At 40.2% G+C, this 13,442-nt stretch overlaps 1 protein-coding gene across 4 annotated transcripts in view; it reads left to right on the top strand.

Moving 5' to 3' along the window:
- Positions 1–13,442, top strand: part of ZBTB20 (zinc finger and BTB domain containing 20) — a 512,445-nt gene that overhangs the window by 162,019 nt on the left and 336,984 nt on the right. For all 4 annotated transcript variants that reach the window (XM_052794817.1, XM_052794816.1, XM_052794813.1 and 1 more), the window contains exon 4: positions 9,912–9,987. The gene's annotated coding sequence lies outside the window, so the exon portion shown is untranslated. The remainder of the gene's footprint in view (positions 1–9,911; positions 9,988–13,442) is intronic.

Raw genomic sequence — 13,442 nt, 5'->3', positions numbered from 1 at the left:
GCTGGTATTTGCTTATATCACCATGACTGAATGTTACCAGTTTTAAAATGCTTTTTTGTTGTTCAGGAAATTTTAAAACAGCTTTGATTTCAAACATGAAACTTGGCAAGTGACTGGTCCATAATGTGTTCTAATCACTTCTGGTATTTTGGAAAAGACTTAAAAAAGAATGAAGTTGTTATTTTATTAGAAATCTAGTTACCAGTTGCATATCTGAACTTTTCTTCTTCTTTACCTGGAACATAATTAGCATATGGGCTTGCAGTCCTTTACCCAGTAGTAGCGTTAACATGATGGAACTTAATTTTGTATTTTGCTGCACACAGTTTTTTTGTTAGAATTATTTTACTGCTAAAAAAATTATATACCAGTTTCAATTCTGTAGTTTGGTTGACCACCAGGGGGGTGCATTTGATCTCATCTGTTTTGTTTAAACATAGATTATGGAACAGGTTGAATACCCAATCTTACTTTTCTAATAATAATATTTTATTGTATGTTAGGACTTTTTTGGTTTTGTACTGCAAATGGAGCCAGACTGAATTTTAGTCTTGGCACTTTGGACAGTTCAGCGATTGCAGAAGCCCTACTAGCCTGAGCTTATACCTAGCGTGTACTCTTCTTACGTATTTGAAGCAGAGATAAATATTGCATAGATTTAAGTGTGTACACACTGTAGCTCAAGGTCCCTGGAATAACTACAAACATAATTTGTATTGGACCAGGCTGGCAGGATGCTGAGGTTTTTGAATCCAGTCCTGCAACGTATTTAGATATACTTTGCCTCCGGCAAAAGTAGCCATTCTTTTTAAAAATCCATTTTAAACTTATCTAGTAATTATGCTGTTGCTTTATTAGCTAGATTTTGCAGGATGTGGCTGGCAGTATAAAAACCTTTTTGCTGTTTTTACTAATATTGAAAGTAAATGGAAGATTTTTTCTCCTTTTTTTTCCAAATATTATTTCGTGTTCTGACACAGTGATCAGATTGAATCGTTGCTGATATGTTCTCTTTTTCTGTATTGTTTCCGGGGAAAAAAAATTACAGTAGAGCTTTGCCAAATCATAATGCAGGAACTGAACTTCCCTGAACTTTTGCATAGTTCCAGCTTGGTCTGAATTTCACTTCTTGTAGGATGATGTCTAATTAAACAAGAATTATATATATGGACTTTACTGGGAAATATTTGAGACCTCGCATTGGTGTTACATTAAAAGTTTAAGCAGCAGATTTACAATACAGTCCAAAGGTCTCAAAGTCCTCTGGTATTAAATTTCCAACGATTTCCGAGATGAATGAAATTGGGGGGGTTTAGTAGCATTGTCCCTGTAATATTCAATCTCAATAGCCTGTACAATAAGATATTGTTCAGTATCCTCCTTGGGCCTTGAGCTTAATATGGCAGTTACATAAACTTGAAATAATGTGAAACTTCTGGGCATGGTTTGTGCATGACATTGTGCAAGATGAAGCTGGTTTTGGACTTCAGGTTAATGGCCTACTGGCAAAAGAATAAATAATGTGCCTAAGTAAAAGAGTGCATTGATTTGTGCTTCTGCGCAGGGTGGGATAAACTCAGTCCGCGCATAATCTGGAAGAGTCCCGATACCACTTGAGGTGCACCTGCTTATATGAAGTCCAGACTTAGCCTGTAGTCCTCACTTTACTTTCTGTTAACTGTACTTTCTATTAAAAGGTAGCATGTCCCTTCCTACGCGTCAAAGTCCCGAGTTCCTCCCAAGGTCCTTGGTAGGCCTGTAGAGATAAGTTCCAAAGGAAGCGCGGGCAGAAGGCCCTTTTAAAAACTACTTTACGTGGACAGAGTAGGCGGCTGCTTAGGAGAGCAAAACAGTGATGGACCTCCTGTCCATCTAAAGTTTTCCAGGGCCCCAGAAGCCACACTTGCTGTTGCCGCTCTGGAGAGCTGCAGAGTTCTTTCCGCTCCTCTGGCATCAACTAGAACTACAAATTCATGCCTCCATGCTGATACCGCTTCCCTCCTTGTCTTTTTCTCCTGTGAGAGGAGTGTCACACCTTCATCCTAATCCTTTCTCTCTGCAGCAAAGGAGGGGGAATGGAAGCTCCGCATGTGAACAAGGGAAGGCAGAGTCTCACAGAAGAGGGAAGGACCTGCTTGTCAGGGACATGGGGTTAGGCTGCTGCGTGAGGGTAGAAGACGTATCGTACGTCCTGGGAGAAGATCAAAGGTCCCAAAAACATAGATGATGGATCTCGAAAAGGAGCTGGCTTACTAGGTACAGTCTCCTGATGTCAGATTGCAAGGCAATGGACCATTAACGATAAGTCAAGAGAAAGAGTTGTGACAACTTTCCAAAGTTTCTTGCTGTTGAAAACCTGCAGCCTTTACTTACTTACTCAGTTTGCTTTTGCTGTCTCAAGAAAGAGGACAATAAAAGTTATTTTGTCCTTATTTTTGGACCAGCACGAGTAAGCTGAGGCTGTGGTGCTGGGGGTGTGTTCTCCGTACAAGGAAGAGGAAAGTTCAGCGTTAGTAAGAGAGAAAGAGGCAGGATATAGTGAACTTTGTGTCTTACTGTCCTGGTCTAGGCTGGGATAGAGTTAATTTTCTTCCTAGTAGCTGGTACAGTGCTGTGTTTTGGATTTACTATAAGAATAATGTTGATAACATACTGACGTTTTAGTCGTTGCTAAGTAGTCCTTATCCCAAGTCAAGGACTTTTCAGCTTCCCGTGCTCTGCCAGCAAGGAGGTGCCCAAGAAGCTGGGAGGGAGCATGGCCAGCACAGGTGACCTGAACTAGCCAAAGGGATATTCCATACAATAGGACGTCACACTTGGTATATAAACTTGGGAGAGTTGGCCAGGAGGGGATGATCACTGCTCGGGGACTGGCTGGGCATCGGTCAGCAAGTGGTGAGCAATTGCATTGTGCATCACTTGTTTTTCTTGGGTTACATTTCTCTTTTTTTTTAATCTCCCTTTTCATTACTATTATTATATTTTATTTTATTTCAATTATTAAACCATTCTTATCTCAATCTACGAGTTTTACTTTTTTTTTTTTTTTTCCTCTCCAATTCTCCTCCCCATCCCACCAGGGGCTGTGCAGGGGGGGAAGTGAGCAAGCAGTTGCGTGGTGCTTACTAGCTGGCTGGGGTTAAACCACGACACTTGCTGATATTGCTGAGTTTATCCCGGAAATATTCAACTGCCATGTTTAATTGCTCAACACTTGGGGATATTTAGAATTCAAAATAAAGATTTATCACTTTGATGTTCTCTGCCATATGTCCCATGAAATGTATGAGCATTGCCATGTGGTTTTTCATTTCACCTCAGTATATTGCCTTTCATCCAAGATCTTGCCCTTTCATAGATAAGGGTCAGACTGAACTTCTTCGGGGCAGATCTGTGAAGAAAGTGGAGAGGGAGTACCCATTAAACTGCAAGTATTACGTGTACACAGTGTCTCTGTGGGGATAACTGAATGTCACCTCCTGTACCAGAAATCTGCAACAAAAAGGCTTTAACTGTGCAGGGCAGTGGAAATTCAGGACTACAACTAAGGGAGGACCCTGTTTCCAAAGAATTTCAGGATATGTGATTACTTTAAAATTTTAGTCATTAGAATTAATATCCTTACTCTAAGAAAAGAAGCCAGATGATCTTCCCTGACCACAGTGGCTGCAATTTTTATTTTAGTTTCCTTTGCAAGGGAGCCAGTTTCACAAGTAGACCGTATCAGTGCGGGGTAACATGACTAAGTCATATGCTCACACAGTGAAAACCTTGTATTTCTGAGTTCACAACCAAATTCCGTATCAGTTTTTAATAAGATTTTTTTACATTTTAAGATACGTTAAATACTACATTGTTCTGGCTCACGCACGTCTCCATTATTTGGATCTTACAATTTTGATTCCTTTCATATTTGATACATTTCTCATTTCTGAATCATCAGTCAGTTTTGGATGCTGTCAATATTTACATTCTTTTTCTCATCCTTAATGAATCTCTTTAATGATAACAGTCCTGGCACCTATTGCTCGGCATCGGAGTAGATTCTTCTTTCTATTCTTATCTAATACCATTGATTAATAACTCATTGCTTCCTATCCGTCAGACAGTTTTTATCCACCTTATTGTATTATTATCCAGACCATAATTCTCTAGTCTCTCTATGAGCTTCCTGTGTGGTACTGTGTCAAAGGCCTTGCTAAAATCCAAACAAATTATATCCGCCAGATTTCCTTTAGCCGCCCAGTTTGTCACTGCACTGAAATACCCATCACAATGAAGCATTTATTGATGTAAGTTTCTGTGTTAAACCAGAATAAATGTGAAGGTTCTGCTGTGATTATATGATAGAGCCTGCTTCTTAACAGGTATTATCATTCTATGCACTAAAGATAATTTGAGCCATGGGAGATGATGCCATTCAACAGGAGCGGTGAGGCTGTGAAGATCAAAGCATTATGAACCTTGAAAAGAAGTGGGAGAAGCTTATATGCTACAATAACTTGTAAAGGGCATAAGCAAAGTCCTCAAGCTGTATTCCAAGAGATGCTCAGAGCATATCAGCTTCAGAGCTGCTTCACAAAAAAGCTGTATCTTTACAGAAAGAATTGTTTGGGCAAGGCCTTGTGAAAGCTGCATGCTGTCACTGTTCCTGTTCCTTGGGAACATAAACAGGATCTAGGGACAGCTTGTGCAAGAAAACAGTTGGAATAGGGAATATCGTGGTTTTCAGCAGCCAACTTGATTACCATCATCGCCCCTGTGTAGGAGGAAAGCTTCAAGAGGTATTTAGAAGGATGCTGGGTCCCACCTGGCTATAGCAGAACTACCAGTTCAGCTGCACTTTAGGAGTCCAGGTCAGGTCTCAAGTGCAGCTGTAAAGAGACTAACTCTTCAGCAGGCTGAGAAGTTGAGCTTCTAATGTGCTTTCACAGCTGGGCTTCTCAAGTGCTTGTTGCTTATTCTGTTAGCAGTAGGAATAAATGAGAGGGGTGGACTGTGCTATTAAGGGATCCAACATGTTTAACAGGTATGAGGGCCCTTGTGGTGAAATTGCATCCAGTACCTGTTTCAAAGCCACCGTTATGGTGGATTATGCATCGCGGCTTTTATTCAGTTGAGTGTCTCTAACTTTCTGAAACTCAAATTTCAAGGAGTGTTAGTCTTTTGCCCAAAGGCAGTATTTTTCATACTTGAACGAAAATAGTTCAAATGCTGTTGGGGAGTGAGGGGTATGTGAAAAGTAGCCAAAAATACACCTTTTTCCTGATTAAAATGCTTTTCTAGCTGAAACAGCCATGGTTTGGAAATTAAAATGTGTAATGGATACAGTCTTCACTGGGAAAGTAAACTCAAAAGATGAATGCCATAAGGAAGACGAAATCTCTGTGGGCACGCAGCTTTGCAGTGAACTAATAACAGATGGAGATTTACCATTTTGACAAAGAAACCTTTGGTCTCCTGTTGTCAGTTCCTGCAGTGGCAGGAACCCTCGATCCCAGCATTACGCTGTAGGTTTTCCTCTGTTCCTGTTCTACTAAATCACAAAAAACAGGTTTCTCCCACCAGCAGCCCTGTGACCCCAGTTTGAGCCCAGGATTAGGAAGAAGCCTGGTTCAGCACTGCTATACCATGAAAATGGCCATGAGTTCAAACACAGAACTGGAAATGACCAAAACTCCTTTGTACTTTTGAAAGAGTACAAAAGGCTCCAGTTCAGGAAAACGTTCCTTTTTGGGAGGATTCTTTAAGCATAGGCATTACTTCCCCCCCCCCCCCCCCCCCGACCTTTTTTATTCTATCCCCTCAAGACAAGAGGAGGGTGACAAAATAAACCTGTTTATAGAGACCTAATATCAACTAAAGTGAATTCACCTTGAAAAAGCAGTAGTGTAATGCTGTATCTATGTTAATAAGATTTGTTCTTTTGCATTACTGATGAGCCTAGACAGAACATTGTGCTGATGTGTCTATACTGGTTCCAGTTTCAAAGTTTCCTTATTTATTGTTAGATGAGGAGCCCGTACAGCGTCGACCTCCCTCTCTGATTTCTGTGACACAATTAGTCCATGGCCCTGCTTATGTTTTCAAACCTAAAATGCCAGAAAGTAATCTGGGCTATATCCTAAGTCAATATTTGGATTCTGAAGCTGGAATGAGGTCTCTTGACTGGCCCCTGAGCTTATTTGAAAATTCTCTTGACAGTAATGGGCTTGATTTTTTTTGTTCGTGGTTTTGGTTTTTTGGTTGTCGTCCCCCCTCCCAACACCCTTCCCCTGGTTGTTGAAGAAGGCTTTCTTAATATAATCAATGGGTTTTTTCCTGAGTAAGGACATTGGTATTTTACTTTCTGTGAACAGTTATTTGTAGCAGTTGCTTCATCATTGATTTGCAGTTCCAGAAGTGAGAGCAATGATATGAGCAAGTAATTTGAAAGAGATCAATTGACTAGTGTTGTAAATTCTATGTAGAAAATTCAAAAGATAAGTGTTCTGCTCTGTTCTCTCCTAGCCTTCCCTCTCCTCATAACTAATCAACTGTATGTGATTCTCATTAACTTGCTCCAGCTGACTGCAAGTATTCAAGGAAAATCAAACCCTTACAGATACGGACCTTCCGTATTGCTAAGAGGTTGCAGAAGGCTGGCATCTTCTGAAATGTTTTCCAATGACAAATGATACTTTTTTCCTTCTCTTTAATTTTTAGGTGGAGTGAATGTGGTTCCTATGAAAGTGGGGGACTAGACCATAAATATGAGTCAGGCACACTAGAGTCAGGTGCCATACAAGTCGTCAAATATTGCTTATGAACTTTGGTCGTTGTACAGGCAGCAGCTTTGCTCTCACAGTTTTCAAGCTCTGCATAAACTTTATGGCAAGCGAGAATCACGAGAAAGCAGAGCAAAACATGTTTACCTTCTGATATTCGTTTTTAAAGCCTTTACTGAGAGCTAATACTTGCTCTCCTGTTAACACTCTACTAACATACCTCATTCCTGACCTGCCATACTCCTCATTCTTGCAATTCCAGCTCTTGGGCCTCTCTCAAGCAGAAGTTCACCGGCTGTTCTTGAGCCATGTCTCTTGCTTTCCAGAAGGGGATTAGGGCACTCCTTTCAGACAGCGGTCCCCTGCCCCACGGTGCGTGCTAAGCATGCTCACCCGCGCGCAGGAATGCGGGTCCTGCTTAAGAAGCTGCCTCCGTTTCTACCTCTCTCTCTACATACCTGTCTAAATAATTTCATCTCGAGGTCACAGGTTTCTCAGTTTGTAAAAGGAAGATGTTATTAAAGTGGCAATGATTGATATTCTGGGTTTAATGAGGTTTTCTGTAGGTTTTGCTCTGGGTTTAACTCCAACTTGCAGCTAAAATAGCTCTTTAAGATGCTCTCTGGCTGTGTGTGTTGTATGTCAGGTGTTCGGTTAACTGAAGTTATTTAATTGAAGTTTTTGAGGATGGTGATGAACACGCTTTCACAGCGAGCTGTTTCCGAGGCTCCGTTTCTGTTAACGGGTGGATCTTTAATTGGGTGGATCGTAGTGTGTGCCGGTTATGCCTGCCCTGAGGAGAGGGGCTGCTTTATCTGCAGGTACTATGCCCTGGTGCTTAACTTGCAGAGTAACGCTAGATGTTGGGTTTCCTCCTTTTCCTTTCCAATCAGAAGAATGTGCACGAAGCAGGAAGAACTTCAGGTTAAAACCACTAGGAAAATACAGGGAAAAGCAGTTGTCGGGATAGTGCTCAGCATGGGAAGGGGGTGCTGTACCTTTGTGCTTTGATAGGAGAGGGCTAAATGCTTCCTCCTTCTCTACAAGAAAATGGGGGTTTTGGACAAAATTTACTGTGATGAAGTCCATGCACCAATTTATTCCTATTTAGGTCATTGGAATAGGGCTTCAGTGGAGCAGTCTGTATGCTGGCTCTCTATACAGGGATACATTTCACCCTCAGTGAATGCTCTTTGTTTTCTCAGTTGAGGTCAGTTTTTCATTGCAATCATTAAAAGAAATAGCTTTGGATTGCAAATACCACTGCCCCTCTCCTTCCCTGCCAGCAAGCTAGCGTTACAGTCCTGAAGATGTTAGAAAAGGGTAAATTTGGAAGGGGAAGGAAGGGAAAGAAATGGAAGTCCAGAGGCTGAAGCTGTTATCACCTATCCGGCAGTTGTGCTGTTGCCTACTTCTGATGGACTTACCATTTTTTTTTGCCTGGATTTCTCCACTGCTCCTCTGTCTATCTTACTAGATGCCGGTCAGCAGAAAGGAGGAGTGTTATTTGGTATAAAGATTGTCTAAAGGACGAGGAACACGTTTCTCAAATGGTTCCTTGAAGAAGAATTTCATCCAAGCCTATAAAGGTTATCCCGTGGCAGCATCGTCCTAGTGCCTCTGTCGGGGGCTCTTGTTCCTTCATTCGAATGCTCAAGAATTGGTTCTGCATAAGATTTGATAATTCTTGCTGTGCTGTCCCCTTCCGTACTCTCTGCTTTGCCTCCTGCTTTTCAATACCTCTGATCTTGACGGCGTGGAAAAGTTAAACCTAAAAATAACTTCCCGAGCTTGTTCCCATGTGTGGTATAGATGTGTATATGAACAGGTTGGTGTGACAGTATATTGTCTGATACAGTGCGTTTCTTTTTAAACATCTGTGGGGACGGATTGGGAAGGCTCATGTAACACTAAAGTCTGAAGAACTGGATTTTTACTCATGGGAGAACAAAGAAAAAATTTCACTTAAGAATTGCCCCCAGTCTGTGGGACATTCAAAATCAGCATTAGATTCTCATCCAGGATTATTTGCAGATCTCTGTCAGTGTGCTGCTGGTGATGAGAATAGCTTTGACTTTGAATGGGGTAAATTAGGCAAGTTCTGCTGTCACCTTTTAAAAATAAAATTTAATGAAGTTTTGATTTGTTCCTTTAATGAATCATTGGTACATTGTATGTGTCTGTGTAAATTGCTGTATGGTTTGTTATTATGAGGCCAAATCCTGACAACTTATTGCAAAATTGTTTTAATTTATTATTAATATTTTTTGTTTTTCTCATTTCTTCTGGTTTTGGAGCCTTTATAATTAGACATAATTAAAACCACAGGTTTTAAACTCCAGTCTAACATTTAAACTCATATTTATGGTGCAACCCCTGGAGTTTTATTGTCATTCCAACTGCATTTTGGAAAAAAAAAAAATTTTTTTTTTGCATCTGTTCAAATGCTACGTCTACAGCTACCACTTCTTAATCATCTGTTTTGCACAGTAAAATGACATTTATTTTACACGATAAGAAACCTTGCAGTTTTATAGAGTAGCTATTTCATATCCTTTAACAAAAGGGTGCAAGGGACCTTTTGCCTTGTACGCTTTAAAAACAGCTTTCCTCTTTTTGAACTTGTCTTTCTCTGCTCCTCCATGCAACAGTCTGAAAGTGCTACATGCTGTAGAACGAATTTTAAAAAAATGTTGTTGGCTGGCATTATGTAAAACCATATTTTTCCTTTTGGTGCGTATGTTCTGGTCCTAGCAATGTCCTTGTTTTGCTGAAATTAACATTTCTTTCCCCTCACAGTCGTTGGTATGTGGTGGTGTTTTTCTGTCTTCTTTAATTGTGATGCTTATTTTTTTTTAATTAGTATAAGGTTGATTGTTAAAATTAAGTGGCAGAAGGCTTTTTTCCAAGTTATTCAGAGATCTTTTGCTGAAGAAATATATTTTGCTACTCTCAATTGCCTTTTTCCCCTTCTTCTTTCATTGCAAACTACTCTGGGAAGAGCTTCTTTTAACAAAAAAAAAAAGGCTACGCTTGACTGATAATGCATTGCTTTGGATGGTGAAACATTATGAAAGTTTAATTTTTAATTAAATCTGAAATACCAATTATAACTGAAAGAGATTTTAACCTGTTTCTTTTCAGACTGCCTGAAGTTACATTGTAGATGCTGAAATCACTGCACCTTAAAAACAAAAAGATTAAGCTGCACTGCATTCCTGTAAGTAAAAGCTTTTCCGGTACCTTTTGTCCGTATTTTTACTCTATATGCATCCAAAGTGTTAGCATAGTAGCTGGTCTTGGATAAAGGTCAGAGTCCCCTTGAATGGGATTTAGAAGTTCAAAGGATGTTTTATTTAAAAACTAAAACAGAATTTACATCTTGCAGATCTTTAATTTCAGAACCCTGAATAGATCATTCTTTTCTGCTTTGTTTTGAATATTATTAGGAATAGTGTACATCTCTGTGTTTGTTGACTTACAGTTCCTGTCGCTTTGTCAGTGAGGATTTCTGCACTTTGGTGCAGAGATAACAGAAAGTAGCAGAAGATTCCTTATAGCATAAAATATAGGTTATTCTCTTTTCGTGATGTCATAACAAATTCTTCTCCTTTATACAAGAAAAAAACCAAACAACTTTCTGATGACATCACAGGGAGCTTCAGCTGCTTTAGGCTGTAGATGAAGGCAGAAATGCCGAATTCATCTGTGCTGTGACACAACAAAACAGTCAAAATAACGTCTTGCGTCTCTCAGCAAGAAAGGAGTCTCTTTCTAAGAGCATAGTTATTCCATAAATGCAAGTCAGATCGTACATCAGTCTGATCTACCCTTATTTAGAATCTGCTTATTGAATGTATTTGGGACAATAATTAAGATTTGGAACTTCAGTGCCTGAACAACAGGCACGCAAAAGAGGATTGGAAAATATAGCAGATTCAGATACTCTGAATTTAGTGAAATAATATATGAATAAAAATCCAGGAGCTTGTAGATAGTAGGAAAAAATTTATTTTAGTTGGACAGTACAAAGCTGTGGAATATTACAAAGCAAAGTCGGTTTGTTTTCTTGTTTAAGATCAAAATGTGCAGTCTGTAAGGAAATCCAGAGCCTTCTTCCAAAGTGGTACTTTTGTACTTCAGTGTTAAAATATTTTAACTATTACATGGGATTTTTTTCCCCACCCCCCCTCCCCTTTTGTTTTTTTTTAAATTGTATTTTAATGATTTATTTTAAACTAGCTGAAGGGTACAGTACACTGTGGGCAGCTAATGCATGCCCCTTCCAGCGTGGAGCGCCAAGCGTGACTCAGGCAGGCAGATTGTGCCATTCTGGCTCTACTTCACTGTGTTTTTACATTACTGGCAAGGGCCATGCCATTGTGTTGTTTAAATATTGTGTATTAACTGCAGGCTGTGGCCAGTGAATGGTATTTAACGTTTTCTGCTCGTCATTCCTGAATATGAGCAGCTTCCCTGGCCACCAGAGGTTAACCTTGCAATTACACTGGTGAGCCGAGTTGAAAACACTTGTGGATTTGCTGGGTCCAGCAGCAATTTAAAGGGAGGTGATGGGGGGAAAAGTGGGGGAACACTTCTGAATCTGTGAGTACAGAATTTCAAAGTTGTCTTGCGATTTCGTGTGAACAACCAGGAGAATTGTTGTTGGAAAGTAGAAGTAATTCTCTTTCCAAAATGCAGCAGCAGAGTGAGGAGTGAATTAAGGCAAGTTCTCTGAATCCTTAGGATCCAGATGGTCAGTAAGTCCTGCATGGACAGTCCTAAGGCAAAATACCAGGTAGCAATATATGGGCCTGATGATTGGTGCTGGCTGGAATGGGCTTTTTTTAGTTATATGAGACTCGACTTTGGAGGGGAAATAAATATACAAGTGTAAAACTCGTATATAGGAATTTTTTTGTTTGTTTTTAATCAAGGGTGTCAAGCACATCAAAGCAGAGATGTTGAGCAGCTTGCTCATGGTCAGAGTAAATCAGTGGTCAAACTGGGAAAAGAGTGTGGGATCACGACTCCCAAGTCTGTTCTGTTCTGCCTATTTTTTCTTTCCGTTCCATGAAGTAAAGGTCCAAGTCTTTGAGTTTCTTGTGTCATTTGCTTTTTCCAAAAAAACACCCCACCTGTAAACTTCTAGCTGCTTCTAAGTTCTGTAGCCTTGGCATACAGCCTGTCTCTGAAATACAGAAGAACAAAGTGGGGGAACTTTCATGTATGTGCATGTACTCTGTAAAATGAGGATGTGATTCTTGCTCTACCTTGTGTCCATGTAACTAGTAACTTGGCACAATAAAAATGGGAGCATCTTCTTTTAGAGGAAAGTATGCTTTAAGGATTTCCTTTGTTACCTATGTATGTTTGCTGTAATCAAGTACTTCTAAGATCTTTAATAAAGTGAACTTGCCGGTATGGCTTTCCTGTATTAACCCAAAAACAGCAAGAAGAAAAGGCAGGCTGTGCTCTGGTAGTTTTCTGGGGTCTTTTGTATTGGATTTCTTTAACTGAAGAGTGGAAAACTTCCTTTAGGGTAGGGATGTCCCTAAAGCAACTGGTTAATGTAAGATGGGCCAAATTGTCAGCTAATACAAAAATATGCTTGACTTGATACATGGCACCAGACGAAAATACAGATTCACAACACATGGACATCTGGCAGGCAGTTGCATAAAAACACAGCCTTCTAAATGTAGTACAGGCATGCTCTTAATAGGAAAGGTCCGTGGCCTCGATTCTTGCAATGTTGGGTGCTCTGGCCATGTTTTGCTATGTACTAAAGTTATGTGGGTTGATAGGCAAGTAGATCCATTGAGGTCCGTGGGACTGCTCAAATACTTAACTTTAAGGATGTGGTTAAGTACTTTGCTGTTTGCAACTAACCCCAAATAGGATTAAGTCAAGCATGAGGAGTTACCTCTGCTCACATTCAGCATCCGCTTGATTTTAGAACGAGACAATGACAGCATGTTGTGTGCAGAGGAAAAGGATTCTGTATGCACAACCTGAAAACCTATACAGGAGACACACTGGATGTGCTTTCAAAGCAATGGTTTTAGTTACATTGCCATCAGCTAAGGCCAATAAGGAGTATACGACGCATTATTTTTGTTAAAAGAGAGGTTTGTCAAGTTTTCAGCCTTATGCAGCCTTGTGGTCTGATTACTGCCCAAGAGATCCGTTGTGCTAATCTTAACGGATGCTGGCTCACGGAGTGGCATTGGACAGGTCATTTAACTTCGCTGTGCCTTGTCCACCAGATCACTTTTTCAATCTGGCTCAAACTGATACAGCTCTGTGAACATTACTGAGTTTGTGTTTGCAAAGCGTAGAGGAGGAATAGTAACCATTGTTATTATTAATAAGTATATTGTGTAGACAGATCACGAGGGATGGAGATACAGCCACTCGTGGGGGTGATCTTTCACAACTCACTTGTGCCTTTGTTTAATTCCATCACTCAAAGGTATCAAGGCCAACTCCAATATACAGAAGTATTTCTCATGTCACTCTCCCTACTGTTGAGTATTTTATTGTTCGTGTTCTCTCTCCGTCTGTTTCTCTGCTACTTTCCTCCATGCTGAATTAACCTTGCATACCGAACTTTATTCCCCTTTTTTTGTATTATGCAGCAGAGACATTTGTGTAGCCTCCAAATTACAGAGA

Source organism: Harpia harpyja, chromosome 8, assembly GCF_026419915.1.
Source record: "Harpia harpyja isolate bHarHar1 chromosome 8, bHarHar1 primary haplotype, whole genome shotgun sequence".
NCBI lineage: Eukaryota > Metazoa > Chordata > Aves > Accipitriformes > Accipitridae > Harpia > Harpia harpyja.
This window is presented reverse-complemented; position numbering and strand designations above follow the sequence as displayed.